Source organism: Pollicipes pollicipes, unplaced genomic scaffold (genome assembly GCF_011947565.3).
Source record: "Pollicipes pollicipes isolate AB1234 unplaced genomic scaffold, Ppol_2.1 Scaffold_5724;HRSCAF=6776_pilon_pilon_pilon, whole genome shotgun sequence".
Classification (NCBI taxonomy): Eukaryota; Metazoa; Arthropoda; class Thecostraca; order Pollicipedomorpha; family Pollicipedidae; genus Pollicipes; species Pollicipes pollicipes.
In genome coordinates, this window is record NW_023596746.1 from 22,899,287 (window position 1) to 22,917,693 (window position 18,407).

The following is an 18,407-nucleotide window of genomic DNA, read 5'->3' on the forward strand; positions in this document are numbered from 1 at the left end:
TCCGCCCGGCCCCACGTAAAAACTCACCCATGTAGACACCAATGACCAAAGGCCGTCCCAGGTTGGGCTGCGCGTTTTCTTCGCGAGACGCGTGGGAGAGATGTAACGGGTGCGACTGATGGTAACGGGTGCTAGGCTCCACCTGAGGAGACGCCCGTGCTGATAGGAATGAAGGTGCTGCCGCTCGGTGCCACCGGAAGACGCCACTGTCCCCGCCTCGCCAACTTTACAGCCCGTCTACCTGGTCCGTGTTAGACCTTGACAAGGCTGCGGGTAGGGCCTCTGTGGGAGCCACCGCTCGACGCGCCATCTGTCGGTCAGACAGCGAACTGGTGGCCTTGTTCGCCGATCGCCGCCGCCGCCGCCGCCGCCGCCCGATCAGCGCTAGAGATCCGGCGGCCTGGCTCGGTCCATCGACGGGATTCGGATCTAGGGCCGAGCGCTAGTACACTCTATCGGCCTAGGAGACTGAGCCGGTCCAGCGGGTCGGCGTGGCGAAGCGTAACGGGCCGCTCAGAACCCAGAAGCTTGTCCGCGGTTCGTTTCTGCTCATCCGCCGCCATAAGTCGAGTGTTCAAGTTTTCCAAATGTGTGTGTGTGGAGGGGGGGGGGGGGGGGACTCGATGATAACGATTAGGCTCTAGGGCCCACCAACTGCCCTGGTCATCTGACGCCAATAAAAAAGACGATTTCCTCCGCCCCGACAACCTGGCAGTTCAGCAACTGTGCGCGATGTTCTGCAATCAATCTCAATCTCGTTTTCAACTGAACGGAGGGCACACCTTGAAGCGAGGCATGTACGGAGAAACCCGTACCAAATTAAAACTTGTTACGAAAGGCAGCAGTCTATCTTATCAGCGGGGTAGGGGCAACAAGCGCTTGACTAAAACATAGGTATACACTCCTGTAGCGCGTTCGATGTTACAGCATACGCAATAGGCGAAGCAGCTGCTGAACGGACTTATATCGCAGCTAACAACATCTCAACAAGGAGGTTCGCCCACTTTCACTGCTGCAACCGCTCCTGCACCTCCCCACACACGTGTCCACTGTGGTAGTGCTCCCAGCGGGCGTCCTGCTGACCCGCTGGCGGGTCCTCCGTCCCATCCCAGGCCGGGAAGGACCATCCGCAGTATCTAAGCCCCCCCCCCCCCTCCCCGCAGGAGGCCTTCCAGCCTGTCGATAACCCTCTCTTGCTATGCAGAAGTTATTTTAAGTCCCACACCAACAGTCTGATCCAGGGAGGAGGGTTTTGCTGGTAAATGGGGACCCACGACCGGATAGTAGGTGGGTCCCTGTGCACTTTCTCATCCACAACAATTTCTGAAAGTCTGTTGCAGCAACAATGTAATGCAGATGGGGGTGGTGATAATTGGGGTTTTAGGGCGTGTTCACCGTATTGCCGTATTGCTTCCATGCAGATGAGGGATTATCTCCTTCGCGATTTCATGCCTTCGAGGATTATTCTTGTTCGCTAAGGACGACTGAGATGCATCTTGCTATTTCATCTCGTGCCCCGAAACAAAGGGATACAGGCCATGACGCACACTAGGTTAAGCCCGATAGTATGTCAAGTCATGACACCAAATGCCTCGCTCAGCTTTCCGGAGAGTCCTGAGCAGCGAATCTGACCGAGCGACGGACGGTGTGTCGTCTTTTTAGATTTCTCGAGCTCCTCGCCAACTGCCCAGAACGCGGCGCATGCCCCCCCCCCCTCCCCCCAACCCCACAGCGCCGGCCTGGGTACCAGCATGAGCGGGGTGTCAATAGCGATCACGCTGATACAGGCCTCACGGACGGCACTTGCGATGAAGAGCAGCCGCCAGGCGCCCTGCAAGCGATCAATCACCGCCGCCCAACGCACGGCATATTGACAACGGATTCCATGGCGTGACCCCGCAGAGTTCCGCTCCTGTTGCAAGCCGCGTAGGCGGGGGAAAAGGACGTGAACTTATTTCGCATGACCCGATACGAACGAGCAACGGATGCGAGTTCACAATTTCAGGCGTTGCATGTTCAGACCAACACCGTTTCGCACGCCATGGAACAAATAGCCATACATGGAACTCGCAGAACCAGAACCCAGAATCCTACATATCCGACGTGACGCGTTAATAAATTGTGCTGATGGCAACGTATCAGGCTCACTCAAACTAAGAACCTCTACACTTAAGAATGGGTGCATGATGCAAGGCAGCAGCATGGTGTTTCTAACAATAACTTGGCGGAGAACTTAGCGCAGTTATTGCCAAAAAAATGCGAATCCACGACTCTAGTGGTCCACAGACGTTAAATTCACCTCCTAATAACATCCAAGATTGACCTTAAACGTCGATCCCGCACAGTTTGTCTTAAAAGGAGCGTGTCTAGTCTTTTCGGTTTTTCAAAACACAACCCGGCATGTATTTTGATGTTTGCAGCAATGCAGTACCTTTTTGACGGTTCTCACTAAGATAATTAAATACAATTATTTTTCATTCATGGTCTCGATGCCTGTATGCGCTGCACAAGTGCGAACACAGTTATTTAAGGGGAAGAATTGCACCAATCGATGGGACGGAAACGACCAGTACGTGCGACACTTAATAGCGCATCCTAGACAAATGAAAACGACACGAAAAGACTTGCTTCCACAGCCCGCTGATCGTAGGCCGTTGCTTTGGTGCCAAGCTTCTTCACTTCAACGAACACAAATGACATCGCATGACATCACAGTGCGCGGGGAAAATGACAACGTGCATTCCCCTTATTATAGAAAAGACGTGACTGCGTAAAAATTGCCTTCGTTGTGAGCCAGAAAGGCCTTGGGCTCCGTGGTCGAAGACTCAAAGCACGCTAGAAGTCAATCAGTACTGAAATCCTGGAAGTGTAGGGTCCGAAATTATCGTGATCTGAGCACGTGCTAGGGTGTATTATCCTAATTGTTTTGACTTGGACGATTAGATGCCAGTTGTGAGACCTTATGCGGCGTCAGTGGTGTAAACTGCAGCTGCATTCGGGCCACTGTGAGATGAGCCTTCCTGAGAAAAAATATGTACCAGTGAGACCCTGATATATAAACCTGACGTGCTGGAAGTAACACAATGGCAACGCTTACCTGCCCTCGTCCAGTTGGTTCAGTTGATTAGAGCGCTTGCTTTCCGATCAACCAACCGTGGCGGGGTGGGTTCAGTCCCTCCAGACGCTGGCTATTTGCCCTGAATAGATATGGCATGCGGTCGGTGGCAGCCGCCGAGCTAAAGGTCAGGTAATGGCAGGACCCACCATGCCGAGAGTTGCGGCACGCTAAACTTTCGGCACCAAATTCCGTCATGCACCTAGAATTGTGCGATCAGACGGCAAGCGCCAACGCTCACGCTACAAGCACTGTTCCCAGAAAGCCATGTATTTCTAAAGATTTGGCAAGACAATCTTTTGGATATATTTTTTAGTTTTCACTGCAGGTGATTAACTATGAATGTGCGAGTCAGGTAAAGAAATGCGGTGAAAGTTGCACTTTAGGTGTCAAGCTTCAAAACACTGTGAGATCACATTGCTACCAACACAAAACATGCATAAATGTACCACTACTTTAAGTTGACTACAAATGATGCTACTTTAGATTAAAACCATCTATTTTTCGCATTGCCCTAATTTGTGAACCTTTACAAAACACAAGATTTGCTACCGCTGGCAGTGAACAATGACCACAGAACTTACTGCATCCTTCAAATATGCTACGTTTTCTTCAAACTCGTTAATCCTTTTTACATGTGACATGTCTTTCCCCTAAATCAATTTATCTCTGTCATTCCATTGGGGAAGCTTCCGTTATCCTATGAATTTCGCAGATCGCTGTCACGAGTCTCTAGTATGATACCATGATTTGTGTCGATTTAAAACGTTTTTGTTTTAAACAAATGTTGCACATCAACACTTAAATGTGCCTTGGTTTCAGCTTGAACGTACATGTACTAAGAAAACCGCTTTTTTAACAAAAAATTGAAAATAAGGCCGAAAGAAATAAATCAAAATTTGGGCAAACGGTAAGCGGCCTAGCATCAGCAGCAGCAGTGGCCATGCAGTCACTGTCAAAAATCTAAATGGTCTTAATTGCCTAAGCACTTAGGTATTCAACTTGACATTTTTGCATGATCTATCTTTTTTAAAGACCTAATCCAAACCATTTGGATGGCTGGACTTATGAGATCAGAGCTCACGCTAAGCAGCGCCTGCCGTGCGAACCTCTTCCTAATTAATATCTCTTCTCATTCCTTCTTTAAAACTAACAACAAACACATGCTTGCAGGATGGCCGCAGTCGGGGTGTTCGGAATTTGCTGGCAGTGCTGACGAGTTCCTTTATCGGAAGCCATTTCCTGACGCTAGCGATATGCTCGCGATACGAGCGGCGGATCAGTGGTGAAAACGTTTGGGGATCACCCGATACTTTTATGCTTGTCACAAAAATTTGGGGCACATAAAATATCTCGCCAACGGAAGTGAATTTGTAGAATCAAGGGCCTAACAATCGATGTAAGTCGAAATTCCCTATAATCCTACGCCCACCATGAAAAAATGCTAATTCGACTCGACACACTTGGAGTACAGATTATTCATGGCTTTCCTTGAAGAGCGTCCCACCTTTGGGGCACATTTCAAAAATATATTCAGGACCACTTAATCTAATAATGAGCAGTGCCAATGCAGCACCGACAAGAAATAATAAGGATGTCAATTTTAACTGCACGCGAGTCCAAATGGCACTGTCAACGCTTTACAACAACGCTGCGCTTCTTCCCGCAGTTACGGCCGCCGTCGTCATGACAACCAACGTGCTACCTCTGCCGGTGCGAATAAAAGAATGTTCTAGGTTGACCCGGCGGGTGGCAAAGACCTGCCGCGAAGAGGTACATTTGTTGAGGTTTGAAGCAGTGCATTTCTATGGACCATATTGTCATCGCATTCTCAAAAGCAAAGTGCGCATCAAAAACAGCCACTGTGGTAAACACCATAAGGGGGAACAAAGCCTAAATATAACGTTTCGTGAAATTTGCAGGGTAATAGCTTCATGTTCACATATCTTTTCGTCTAAACAGCGTGTTTCACGTACTCTTTAACATCTGTTACGCAATTTTCTTTGACAAATTAGTATGCTGCAAACATTACAGAACACACAACCGGAAAAAGGCAAGGCAAATGAAATGCATTATTTTCATGGTGGTGAACGGGGGATCCAATGAATTTCTCCCGCAAGAACAGCTACTTCAAATCGAAATTCTGAGCCATCCAGAAGGCTGTTTAGAAAACTGGAATTGCTGATCAAACCGTACGCGTCTGATCTAAGAATATATGAAAAGCACAAAAAGGTGACATACTCCCTTTACATCAATCGGCATTGGCATGACAAATAAATCGGCATGGGAAACCGGCATTGCACCTGAGAAAGCGGCACTCTTTGGAGGCTATTTGCTGTCCTGGCTCACACGCGGCCACCCGAGTCCACGAAGATCACGAAGATCGAGTCACGAAGACCTACTGGAGAAAAATACGACTTGGCGGCTATTTCCAACATTAAAAACCCCAATGACACCTGCCGCTTCACAGAAACGTTGTCCATCCGACCAAAACACTGTGCAAGATACCTTAATCCAAAGGCTATACGTAACCACGTACCACCACCCAGCGCAGTGAACACGACAGCGAGTACACGGCTGGCGATGCTTGTCGGCGTCCCTCAAGCCCGACCGAGCGCCACAGCAAATTCACCATGAGGCGCGCTGTAAGCGAGAACCTTTCCTCTTCAAAATGCGGTAGCCTGGAGTCGGGCTAGGTGTCATCAAGAAGTGAAAACCTACCGGCCAAATGAGGACTGGTGCTTCAACAATGGCTATCACGATTTCAGAAATCATTTTCCTTTCCTCGGAAAGGGTGTGGTGTGTCTTACAATTTCATCTCGCACTTGGACACACAAATTTTCGGACCTCTGGATGCACGCCGAGCTGTCAGATAGTACGCAAATGCATGGTGCAATATGGCACCATAGTGGATACTTCTAGATGACATCACCTTAACGCAAAAGGGAGGAGACACTCAAGCCGAATGTTAACTCAAATGACAACACACATAACTCCCATCTCATCGGAGGAAGATTACCGATGCGCGTGAATCTGACGGAGATAACACTATTAAGGAAAGAATATGCTATCGAATGTGGCGTATCCAACGTCCAGCTGCCGACAACCAAGCCCAATACTTAGACCTGGGATCGTGGCGTAATCTAGTCGTGTTAAGTTTTGCCATGGAGCTTGTTTTCATGACAAAATGTAGTTTTGGAATCAAACCAATGCATACTGAAAGCCATAATAATTTGTCACTCCGGGGTAAGGTCATTCAAGATCAAGGTCACAACAAACAGCAATATCGTTCGATTCCTTGGACATGGTTGTTGCCCACGCGGGCCTCACATAGCGCTGCCCTGTAAGAGAGGAAAAGTACCATATGGATTGGATACAACTGGACATGACCACGACATCTCTAATCGGATCGACCAACCAACCGATATATCTGAAGATAATCACGGTAAACGTTGCAAAGACAAACTTGGCATTCGCTACAGCCTGATTTTTCACTTACCTTGTAAGGTACAAAATCAGAAAGGTCAAACCGCAAGTAGCCGGAAGCCTCAGACATCTAAATTTGATAAGGCAAAACACATACTGCATACCGCAGGACAACTCGAGATACCCAGAGCTTTTCTTAGCCCTCATATCGCACGTACAGTCGAGAAAAATCCTCGCCCGTGACGCAGATGGCGCCACTGTCCGCGGGCCGAGCAGCTTGCCAGCCGCTGCCTGCGTCAGGCTGGTGTGCGATCGGCGCAGCGCGTGGCGGTCGGGCCGGCCCCCACCTCCGCCGGCCGGCCGTGCCGAGGCCGACCAGGCACACCGCAGGCCGCGGCGCTCGCTCAACGAAACTGGGCTTCGGAAAAAGCTGGGATTGGACCGCCTTCGTACAAATGGTCTAGCTTCACATGTATCATTAATGGGGATGGAGTGGAAAAAGTTGAGCGGTGAGCACATTTGAGCACAGGATCAGTCCGTCCAGTGTGAACAGACACGTTCTCGTGCTGAGAATTAATTGCGCACACAAGTTCACATGCGCTGAGGATTGAATGGCCGCATTACATTTATACGAAAGTGTTGCAGTGCAGTATTGCCCGTCAAATACACTTATATGAGGCACGTGCGGCGACACCACGCAGTGTAGCACCATGCCTCCCGCGCAGAAAACTCACCGTAACGGCTCAAGTTGGTGGCAAAATTCACCGGCAACCGTGCTACTTATGTGGAAGAGGTCGCAATCCCTAACTAGGCGTCAATTCCAGTTGGTGGTTCCAAGCAATCGAGTGCCTGGTAGCCATGCCATATTATCAAAGGGTGCATGGCCTTTGAGCTACTCGGACTAGCGAAAGTTGAACGAAGCGGTGGTCTTACTACAATACAGGAGTCTGAATTGGTGCTAGTAAATGGCGTTGTAGTTGCAACAGAACATTGCACGAATAGTGGACGTCATTGAATGAACCAACGACCGATTTTGTACATTGGCGTCCGATAATTGTTTTTAATTATAAACTCAGCTACTTTCGTGAATGAATCACCGGGCCGTAACCTATAACCTTCGCGAAGTGACGCCGGAATGTGCCAACAAACAGCACCAACCCATCAGTGCAGAAGTCAGGGCGGGCTCAGTCACGGCGGCAACTGGTCACTTCTCGGAACTACTGGCTGATGTTTCTTCCTCTCAATCTCACTAAATCGACCAGATAGCTGTTACGTCCCCGCTGACCCCATTTTCACGGGCCCGGGCCAGCGGCAGCTTACGTAATCCCGCCATCAAGCAACAAATTAACCAGCGCTACGAACAAACATTGCGTAGCTGGTCCGGTGGGAAAGTAGTCAGTTCATGACCAATTCATGCCAAGTCATTTCGGTCCTCCCCACACCAAATTACCTACCTCCACCAGAATGACAACTTTTGACCATTCGTGCAGCATGTTCAGTATGCCGCGCGTGCACCGCTTGCTGTGCTGATGCGGCCGCTTTAATACAACGCTTTAACGGGACTTTACATTCATACCTGCCGCAGCTTTGCCTTTAAATCGGAGGTAACCCCTCTGAATCGGACGTGCAACAAGGAGCATGCAAATTATCTCAGCTGCAGGCCCCTGAGGCCGCGGCCCCTTCAAAGACGTCCCTTTTCACCGGGTTGCGAGAAGCCATTACGCTAATATCGTACGTCGATGAATGAACAACGACCGACTTCGCTACGTTGACGTTCATAATTATTTTCATCAGCAAGCGTGCATGTCCCGCCTAAACCTATAAGAAGTAGCGCACAAACAGCTGACAGCGGGCTTGTACCCACATCGTTACGCCTCCCTGTGCCGCGGTGTGGTCCTCGTCACTTCATCTCGTGACCGATCCAACACATTTTTTGTCTAGTTCTAAATGCAATGATTTGGCTGAGACAAATGTTTAATGTAAATTTGTTGGCCACACCACGCGTGCGCTCACACACATGACACACCCAGGTCTGCGCATTTGACGGCATGTCACAACGCAGCACAAAATGCCAACTATACCATGACGCTGAACCACATACTTATATAAACTTCATGTTGTTGCAAACCATCGCAGCCCCAGCAATACGTGGGATGTCCAGCGCCCGACAGTGGGACCAGTGAGGAGCAAGGTCTGACCAGGCTCTCCAGTTTCCGGGCGGTGGGCCCGCTTCACAAAACGATGCCGTGAATAACGGCACCTCAAGCCGCGTCGCGTATGCGGGTGGGCGTAAACATCGTTCGTTTCGAGCCATTTATTCCATCTGTTCGCAGCTTAAGAGCCGATAACATGCCAGAGCAGCGAGACTACTGGACGACTACGCCTACAAGAATACAACTCACGTGTGTGCACCGCACAACCGTACCCTTGTCTTTGTGAAACAGGCCCGGGTCATGGGGCGGTGGTTCTCAAACCGCCCTGCGCTGAGACTGGCGCCATCTCTGTGGCGGGCGGTTATTGCTACACCTTCTGTATATTGCTGCACGTCGGGTGAAAACTAGAAAACTTACCAGCACCTAACTCTGAAGCCAACAATTTTCAAGTTTGACTTCATTGAGTCAAAAAGTCCCACCAATGTCACACCATACAGCCCTTGCACATTCAAAGACAGGACGCGAACATAAAATGGGGGCCACAATCGGACCCTCTACGCCCTTGTCAACTTCAACTGTCCTTTCGTTTCAACTGTCAACTGTCAAACTTCACCGAAACTGGAGGGGAGAGGGACAAGCTTATCGATTAGCGTGGAACGACTCACTTCTATCCACCTCTGGAAACACACAGGTCAAATGCTAATGTAGGATATGCGAAGTGTGCGGGGAACACTCTTGCCTGGAACTGCGTTGAAATGCGTAGAAAACATAAAAACCGTTCTTCGCCCATACCTGGCATCACATCTGTAACATGTTGCTGTCTGCAACATGTGAACTCTGCTGGAATGTCACAGAGCAACATTTTCACCGAGATCATCCGTTCGAAATCGTCCGGATTGGAATTTGAGTCGTCCAACCCCCAACGTCCTTGCTGCAGTTTCCTCCCTGATCCACCAATGTTACGTTTGCGCGCTTTGTATCAAAACACGTGGCTGAACTATTTGTCCACACGGTTTTCGTGACCTGATCTCTCTCGGTTTTGGTCAAAATGTATGGGATTCAAAGTTTCGGAACAGGTGCCAGTGGCCGCTTCTCGGTCGATTAATGACCAACCTATGCGTTTATCTGCTATGCTCGCAGCAATTCTCCATCCGTCCTCTCCGCCTGAATTAGTCGGTATCGTCTTGCCGCGGTGCCCGGTGTTCGGGATTGGGGTCTAGTTTCGACTAACATTCCTTAACTTGTTGCGATTTGAGCCATTTGCGTTCGCCGTGGTGTTAAATACACACGATAGACGGCGTCACCCCACCACTGTGTGCATTATGTCAGCAGTCATTAAAGCGCATCATCTTCATGGAAATCACCATGACCATGATCTTCGTCTACTCACCATCTTCACCATCTATGATAGTCACAAAATTGTTGATGCTGCTGTACAGTATACAGTACAGTATAGTAACAGTAAAGTACAGTAACAGTATATGTAAATTGAGTTGCAATAATATATATGGAATGCACGGTAACACGCAACAAATAACAAACCTCAAACATCACTGACAGCCGGTATCAGTGATCACTATTCGGTCGAAACCAATCATAAAACTCGTTTCTTGTGTTCATTATCGGCAGAGGGGTTGAGGATCAGGCTTTGGTCAGAATAAGGACATGACGTCCAGGGCGTCCCCCCCCTTTCCGTTTGATGCCCCCTGCCACTTCCTTTACCCACCTTTCGACCCCTTGGCAGCGTCTGGGAAGATCGCTGAGATAAGCGGGGCTTCAAAGCAGCGGTTGATATCCGCATGTAACATTTCAAAACCACACGTGTTTAACTTGCATCATTCCACATAAATGGTTAATGTTGGGCAAGCTGGGGGCCCGACAGGTTAAAATCCCCCGAAGGTGTTTTTCACGGGATGTTGAACACTTCAAGAACTGGCTTTTTCATATATGATGCAGTGCTTGAAGGGAGTGCTATACATCTGAAAGGGATTTTGAAATAAAATAGCTATTCTGAGAATCATTTGGTGCAGTTCAGCTCATTCAGCCCTACCCTTCTTAACACGTCAAACTCTCTAGCGTCTGAGCAACACGCCCGCGAAGATGTGCAGACTATGTCGTGCAGACTATTTCAAAGCCATTCAGGCATGCAAGACGCCAAAGCAACGCCATTCAAACCCAGCCACGCCACTGGCCATGTGGCGTTCAAGACCAGAAAGAATACCGTCATCGAGCCGTTCAGATCAGGCGTCCGTGAGCACAATTACCGAGCATGGTATTATGGTTTGCCAGCCACAAGTCTGATGATGCCCGCCACACGTCCGCAAGGTGGCCTAGTGTCGCTGTTTCAATGTAGTCCTGTTTCCTAACCGCCATATAGCTAGGCACGTCTGTCATGTCCTGCCCTGCTAATGGCACTAAGTGTATCGAAAAACTGACACCGACGATCTATACATGCTTGATAGCAACTGCTGCTTTGGCGATAAGTTTCTTGCATCAGTGACTATTCGAGGATCTTCTATCATATACCCGTGACCTTGGCGCAGCTTGAAACGTCAAGTCCTGGCAATAGTGCCGATATTGCCTCAACAACTTCATCCAGAACCTCCTGGTGTTTTGAGGGTCGATTATTGCCAGCGTAACTCCAAACTCATGATGTCGAAACACCAGGCGCTTAAGGCCTTTCTTGCTTATATTCGGACTTTGTCGGCAGGAGGAAATCCCCAACCCAGGCCTCTGCAAAGCCGCCATATGTCGTGACATGAAGCCAACAAATAATGCCTGGAACCGCGAACAATACGGGGTGACACGAATTATGCGACTGTGCGCGAGACTGATAGTCAGGATATGTCACGCCACCTCAGCAATCCAGCTGGAACAATCTGATGGGCCACAAAATCAGACGAGGCCGAACAGACACGCGCATAAGAAGGGATGAAGCGTCATCAGTGGGCACCCGCAGAAGAACCGCAATATTTCTTCAACGCGCATTTTTCCAAGGCGGGAAAATTGACCCTTGCGACCACAATTCGCCACGCTTCTGGTCGCTATCAACAGCTGCACCACATTAGCACAATTGCTGTCCCAGATAGCGCTATATTAGGACACCGTTCCCTATCAGTTTTAAATGCTGCAACCGACACCGGCATATCAGCAGCACGCCAAGCCGTCACCAGCAACACATTTGCACCATCCATGCCGCGTACGCTCGCAAAACCGACTGATATTTCTCACCAACGTGCGCAAAACTCGGCGTGCTCCCGAGATCGCCTCCCGAACGGGACTGGCCGCAGCCACAAGGTCGGCCGCGGCAAAAATGGCGATACGTTCTGGCCCTTACGTCCGTCAAGCTATCGGGCCCGCTATCGGCGCAAGCCGTGACCAAGGACGGCCGACTCCTGCAAACACAGCCGGCGCAAAAAGGACATGTGTGTGTCCGCGCAGTCGAGACGCCCTGCTCCGACGAACCACGACTGAGATGCAGTGCCGATGTGAACACTCAGCAGATGGCGCGAGCCGGCGGCACAGGTCATATAAGTCGGCATATTTTCCAACAGACATCCCGCGTGGCACCCAGATGATGGCGACCATGCGCATACAAATTCTACGGTAGGTAGATAACAAGCGATGAGAACATGTTACGGATCGACAAAACCGTGCTTAAGATTCACCACCCTTGTGCTGAGGCACTGGGGAGCCTCGAGAGAGCCGTCCGGGAAACGAATTTTCGAGGACGACGCATCAGGACATCGCGAGCCATCGATGGCGCAACCAGCAACAACCATAAAGGGGAACTTCTGAATGCTGCACCTATTCCCAAAAGCTGTACTTAAAAGGAAGCGTTTTCTCTGTCTTCAGGGAGGGGCAACTCCTCGATGATACCCAGAAAGCTATGGGTAGTAGGGTCGCTATGTGAATGGACCCGCGCGGCGAAATTTCGGCGCTTTATATATGTTCGTATCAGTGATCATCACAGGGCTGTGGGCTGCCGAAACCGTTTTTGTGACCATGTTTGGAATATGGCGTCCGTTATATGCATATATATATACATATATATATATATATATATATTATATATATATATATATGTGTGTGTAACATAAAATATGCATATTTTAGAATAAAGATGAAACGGATGCGACGAGATATATGATAATTACGCGGCATTATGCTATGCCAAACCGATTTAAAAACATTTACAACCGATTAAAGGACGAATTCCAAAGCTATATAGGGTTTTGAACTACCGTTATAATAGCAATGTCGAAAATCATGCGGCGCGGTTCACAGGCCTGTCCTTCTAAAGCCTAAAGCCCTCTAGTTTCTTAGCCACACGCCAGCGAAAATGTGCAGGCTATTTTGTGCAGACTTTCAGGTTCATCTAAGCCTGCATGACGCCATAGCAACGTCATTCAAATCCTGCCACGCCATTGGTCATGTGGGGTTCAAGGCCAACAAGAATATAATCGTCGAGCCGCTCGCTTCTGGCGTCCGTGAGCAGGATTCCCACGTATACTGGACGTCAATTGGCTATTAATCACTGTTGAGCAAGCCGTGTACGTTTCAACCACAATTCATTTAAATCGCGTTTTATGCTACATAATACAAGCTGGGCATACTTGCTACTTATTACAAACATAAGACGTGTAATCGAATGGCTTGAGAATAAGCCGATAGCTAACAATTTGAATGTGAGTTGAACTCTCAAACTCTCGGATAAATAGGCTAAAAAATTACCCCGAAGAGGAGCAAAAATATGAGCGTGCAACGATATTTGGCCCAGCGAACACTTCCGGCACCGCATTGCCGATTCTCGGCTCTAAAGTACTACAAGTGAGAGCAATGACAACAATTTTGCATGGCTGGTTTGGCAGCACCTCAACGTCACATATATAATGCTTGCTTTAAGATCTTCAAATGTGGAATATTTGCTTTAAATGAACACTGCCAGCTTCAACCATAAGTGTAATGGATTCCTGTGTTTTCAACTTCCATTTTGTTTGAGAAAAGATACCGTTCCGGGAAAGATCATGCAATAAGTTTGATCAAGAGAGGGAAAGGTACATTTTTAGTCGCGGAATTTTATAACACGTATTTAAGTAGGTAATTTTAATCCTTGATAATGGTGGCCTGGATCTTCCATTCATCAAGTTGAGCGTCACGGCAGTCTTTTTATGTATATATATATATATATATATATATATATATATATATATGTCACATCGGAACGACACGGACTCTGAACTATGATTTACGGGAAGTAGTACTGCCACACCCTTCTGAAAGCTGGCCTCATCATCCCCAATTTCTGGAGGAAAAAATGTTGTAATTTTGTTGGTCTCTGCTTGCAGTGATGCTACGTAGATCTAAGCCGTTCAAAAAATATGCAAGAGCGGGGAAAAAGGCCGACGAATTGCTGCAAGACAGCAGAAGAGTTAAGTGAGGATAAATATGTTGGCAGACGACACAGTGTTTCTTATGGACACCGCGAGGAAGACTTGAGCGAATCAGCACGCCTGCACATACAGCCGCGATATCTATATGATGCACCAGGTGTGCATGCACGGATCGCTACTACATCCCTTTAATGAAGGACTTAATGGTAAGTATGTTGCTTAAAAAGATGTCCATCTCATGACGGCTGACACGGCTTAGATTCGCTTTTCCTCTCGTTACTACAAGGAGAGCTAGCTGTAGACAGGTCAATGCCAAATTGTTCCACGTAATTCGTAATTGTTACGAATCATGTAAGTAATTTGTTACGTGCAGTTACGGCCGGGATACAGCTGCGTATACCACCAGCGATGGGCCGGAAACAGCGATGTCTGTGTCATCAGCATGGTATGAACACCTGCCGCCTTCAACAGTAGACATAGCGTTGAAAATACATTTAGGCAAGCATGACCAATGATGCTTCCGATGGCATTTTAGTCAGGTGATAGTCACGTTGTCACAAGGCGCTTCTTTCGATATAGGAAGCGTGTTTTAGTGGCCTAACACCAACTGAACGGTACGAGTAAGGCATCAATATCACCATCGCTGAACTCCATCATGGTGCACATTTTCTACTAAAACTGTGCGAATGATAAAACTAAATAACTTGGCAGGACTCAGTGACGTAAAAAGACGTACATGGCCGCGATGAACAAACTTCCTACCGTATTCAGCGCATTAGCTGAAGTTTTTTTTTCGAAAACCTCCCGCTGTCATGATACGGACGTGTTCTTCGAAATCATGGTGTCGGATGCCCACCTGACCATATGTAATGCGACATCGTTCAAGGTAGGGAGTTAGTCGAAGGGATATGCCCTTTTAAAATTTTAGACGGTACGCTTAGAAGTGATGCTGGCCTATGGCGTGCATTGCTGCCCGCGCTGCGAGTAGCTTTACCAGCGGGTATAATCACAACGGCTCGCAGCCAGATGGAACTATGACAATTACAGCAGAGCATATAACCGTGCAAAATGGATGCTGCTGAGACCGCACAACACTGACTGAGCCCTTCTCCTAAGGGCGTTTTCACCTTCACCCTAAGGTGTGGGGGGGGGGGAGGCTGAAAGGCCCCACCACAAAAAATCAAAAACTAAGCAACTCACGCGAATACCGAAAATGGAAAGCTTTGATCAATTTACATGAGATGGGCGTGTCCGGAAAAGCGGAATACTGCGCCGAAGGGTCTTCAAAAAACAACTATCAGATAGCGACTAGCAGACACCATGTAACTGAGCTGTGATATGCAATGTCAGGTCAGAGGGATAAATATGATTGCTCCGTTGGGCCGTTCTCCTTCATAAAACACGTCACACCAATGTGGAAACAACATTATAAATGCCTTCTCATGCCATGAGAGATATGCCATCGCAGTTTAAATCGCAAGGCCAAAACTGGTCAAACGGTCAAGGATGTAACGGTCAAATCGGTCAAACCAATAACGGTCAAATCTGGTCATAAATGCTTGACTTTGGATGCCCTGACCTTGCAGGTCACCGAATGATAATAATGCACTTCAGTGATACGCATGAAAAAAACGTGTAGGAAATCCCTTTCGGGTGATTTTTGCAAGAAACAGAAGTTGTTAAACGCTATTGCGCGATACACTAGCATGACCTCAAAGGTCATTAATCGTGATCCGTCGAGGATAGGAACTTCACATTTTCACAAGTAAAAATTATGCAAACTCAGGTAGCGAAAATGAATTAGTTGAAGGGATGTGTCCTTTTAAAATTTTAGACGTTACGCTTAGCATGTGGCCTGACAGCATGTGGCTAGCACGCAATGGATAACACAAACTTGTCCGAAGCATACAGGTGCTATGCATGATAAACTGCTGCAAGATTAGTGTTATTCCATCCACGCCAGCGAATCAATTGTTTTTTTTTGGGGGGGGGGGGGTAAAGGCGTCCTTCTCTGCGTAACCATATTTTAAGGTTGGCAGACGACCATCAGGGGCAATCCAGCCAGCGTACATAAAGCAAGTCAAGTCACGAGACAGGAGACCACCGGCGAAGACAATGTTTGTGTAGATGAGGAGGCAGCAATACGCATGGGCGAGCGACACACTGGTGTCAACCTGCACCATTGATAAAATATAAAATATATTGATGTTTAAGATACTAGCGTAACTTCCGTAAGCGGACTAGATCCACATCCGACTTCCCTGGCTGGATTACAAGTGGTGTTCCCGTGTGCGGTGTGCAGCAAAATTTGGGTTTTTGTTCTTCAGACCGACTTCCCTGGCTGGATTACAAGTGGTGTTCCCGTGTGCGGTGTGCAGCAAAATTTGGGTTTTTGTTCTTCAGACCGACTTCCCTGGCTGGATTACAAGTGGTGTTCCCGTGTCCGGTTTGCAGCAAAATTTGGGTTTTTGTTCTTCAGACCGACTTCCCTGGCTGGATTACAAGTGGTGTTCCGTGTCCGGTGTGCAGCAAAATTTGGGTTTTTGTACTTCAGGATTGTAATCGGAGTTGGCCGCCATTTACGGCGTATGCGTACCTGCTGTAAGCCGAAAATGTTTTTAAATATCGACTGGTATACAACCAATGAAAAAGCAACCCAATTCAAGCCTTGTGTGCTACTCAATAAAACTCAGTAATAACTACACAGGAAGTGTACATACCATACCTACATGCTCCATGCCTTAAGATAACTACTCAAGTAAATGAAGAAATCTGGTTTGTTACACGGCCCCGTAAAGGCGGCGAAAACATGCATATCCACGCAGTTGTGAAACATTCCCCGAAAATCTATAACTTTGCGTTTTCGAATCGGTGCTTCAGGAACGTAATGGGGTCTGGGCGCCGTTTATGGTGTATGCGTGAACTTTATGATAGAAATGTTCTGAATATAAGTTGTGTTATCTAACAAATTGCCAGCAACTCATTAAATACACCGGTGCATGCCATATATATTGAAAAACCACAAGGGCAACGAAGCGCACTGTTGAACCATACGGCATCGAAAATGCAAGGCGGTGAAGAAGCGAACTAGTGAGCCACACGACACAAAAAATGTAAGGTGACGAGAGCAAGCAATGAAAGATCGCTACGTACCTACGAAACATCCTGCGGTTCAGGACACAGTTAGGACATACTTCAGCATAACATAAAATATACATATAAATTAAAAGATAAAAGGTCAGAGCACAACACAATTCCACGCAAAAAATAAAAAGCACGCGAAAACCCATACGGTTTGGGGTGTACATCCGCGGTGCGGCGTGGCATGGCGCCCAAAATTATCCACTCACGTGCTTTCACTGGCCGGCGGCCCGCAGCGCCGACCTTCATGAACTGAGTGAGCCCGGGGGATTAGGGCCCAGATACGACGGGTAACTGATGGGGTGAGAGTGCAGATTTGCGGGAAATTGCAGGTATGGGTACAAGTATGTGGAGAACCTAACAAGTCCACGAACCATAAATAGTCGGATAGGTAATGTGGCGAAAGGTAAGTTCGTAAGTTGCCCATGTCTGCGTCCACACATTGTCATCGTATTTCAAAGTTTGCACCCATGGCTCATTTTGCCGAAACTTTCGAAAAAGACAAAATGGAACGATGGATGTGAAAATATTGAAAATACCACAACATTTCCGGTTTAACGCGTTATGAACCAAGCGAGCCAATTATCACACCCGAAATGACACGCGCTTTTTGAATCATCGCCGCTCGGCCGACGAATTCCGAGCAGAGCCTCATTTCACGCCACCGGCCCGTTGCCCACTGCCTCTGCGGCCGCGCACGTGTAGACATCGGCGGCGGCTGCTCGGTGCCGCGCTGGCCGTGCGGGAATGAACCTGTCAAGGACGGTATCGGCGGCCGGCGCGGACGCCGCCAGAGGGACGCTTTATGGGCATGGCCGCGGCCGCTACGCCGCATCAGGAGTGTGGAGCTGGAGGCGGGAATCACTGAGACGGATGCCGATCCTCCGTGCCTGCGGGGGGACTCCAGGGACTCCCGGGCGGCGACGTTTAATCAGAGAAACGCTTGTTCTCGGCCAGAGACAGCGCTGTGGAAAGGACGCCACGCCGGGGTGGCCCGCTCACAGAACGTCGGCCATCCGCGTCAGGCGGACGGGGGCGGCGGGAGGGAGAGGGAGAGGGGGGGGACGCCGCGGGACTGCGGTTTAAACCGCGCATCAGCGGCCCGCCTGCCCTCCGCGCCAGATGGGGCCACCCTGCGTTGCGGCGTGATACTGCTGCGACATGCCTGGCCAAACCGGT

The 18,407-nt window shown here is 48.6% G+C and overlaps 1 protein-coding gene across 2 annotated transcripts in view; it reads right to left on the minus strand.

Annotated features, from left to right (window-relative positions):
- Hr39 (Nuclear hormone receptor FTZ-F1 beta) overlaps nucleotides 1–18,407 on the minus strand; it is a 67,145-nt gene that overhangs the window by 30,094 nt on the left and 18,644 nt on the right. The window contains exon 1 of one of the 2 annotated variants that reach the window (XM_037225601.1): nucleotides 28–125. The exons of the other annotated variant lie outside the window; for it this stretch is intronic. The gene's annotated coding sequence lies outside the window, so the exon portion shown is untranslated. Of the gene's footprint in view, nucleotides 1–27; nucleotides 126–18,407 lie in introns of those variants that run through there. 2 annotated transcript variants of the gene reach the window in all.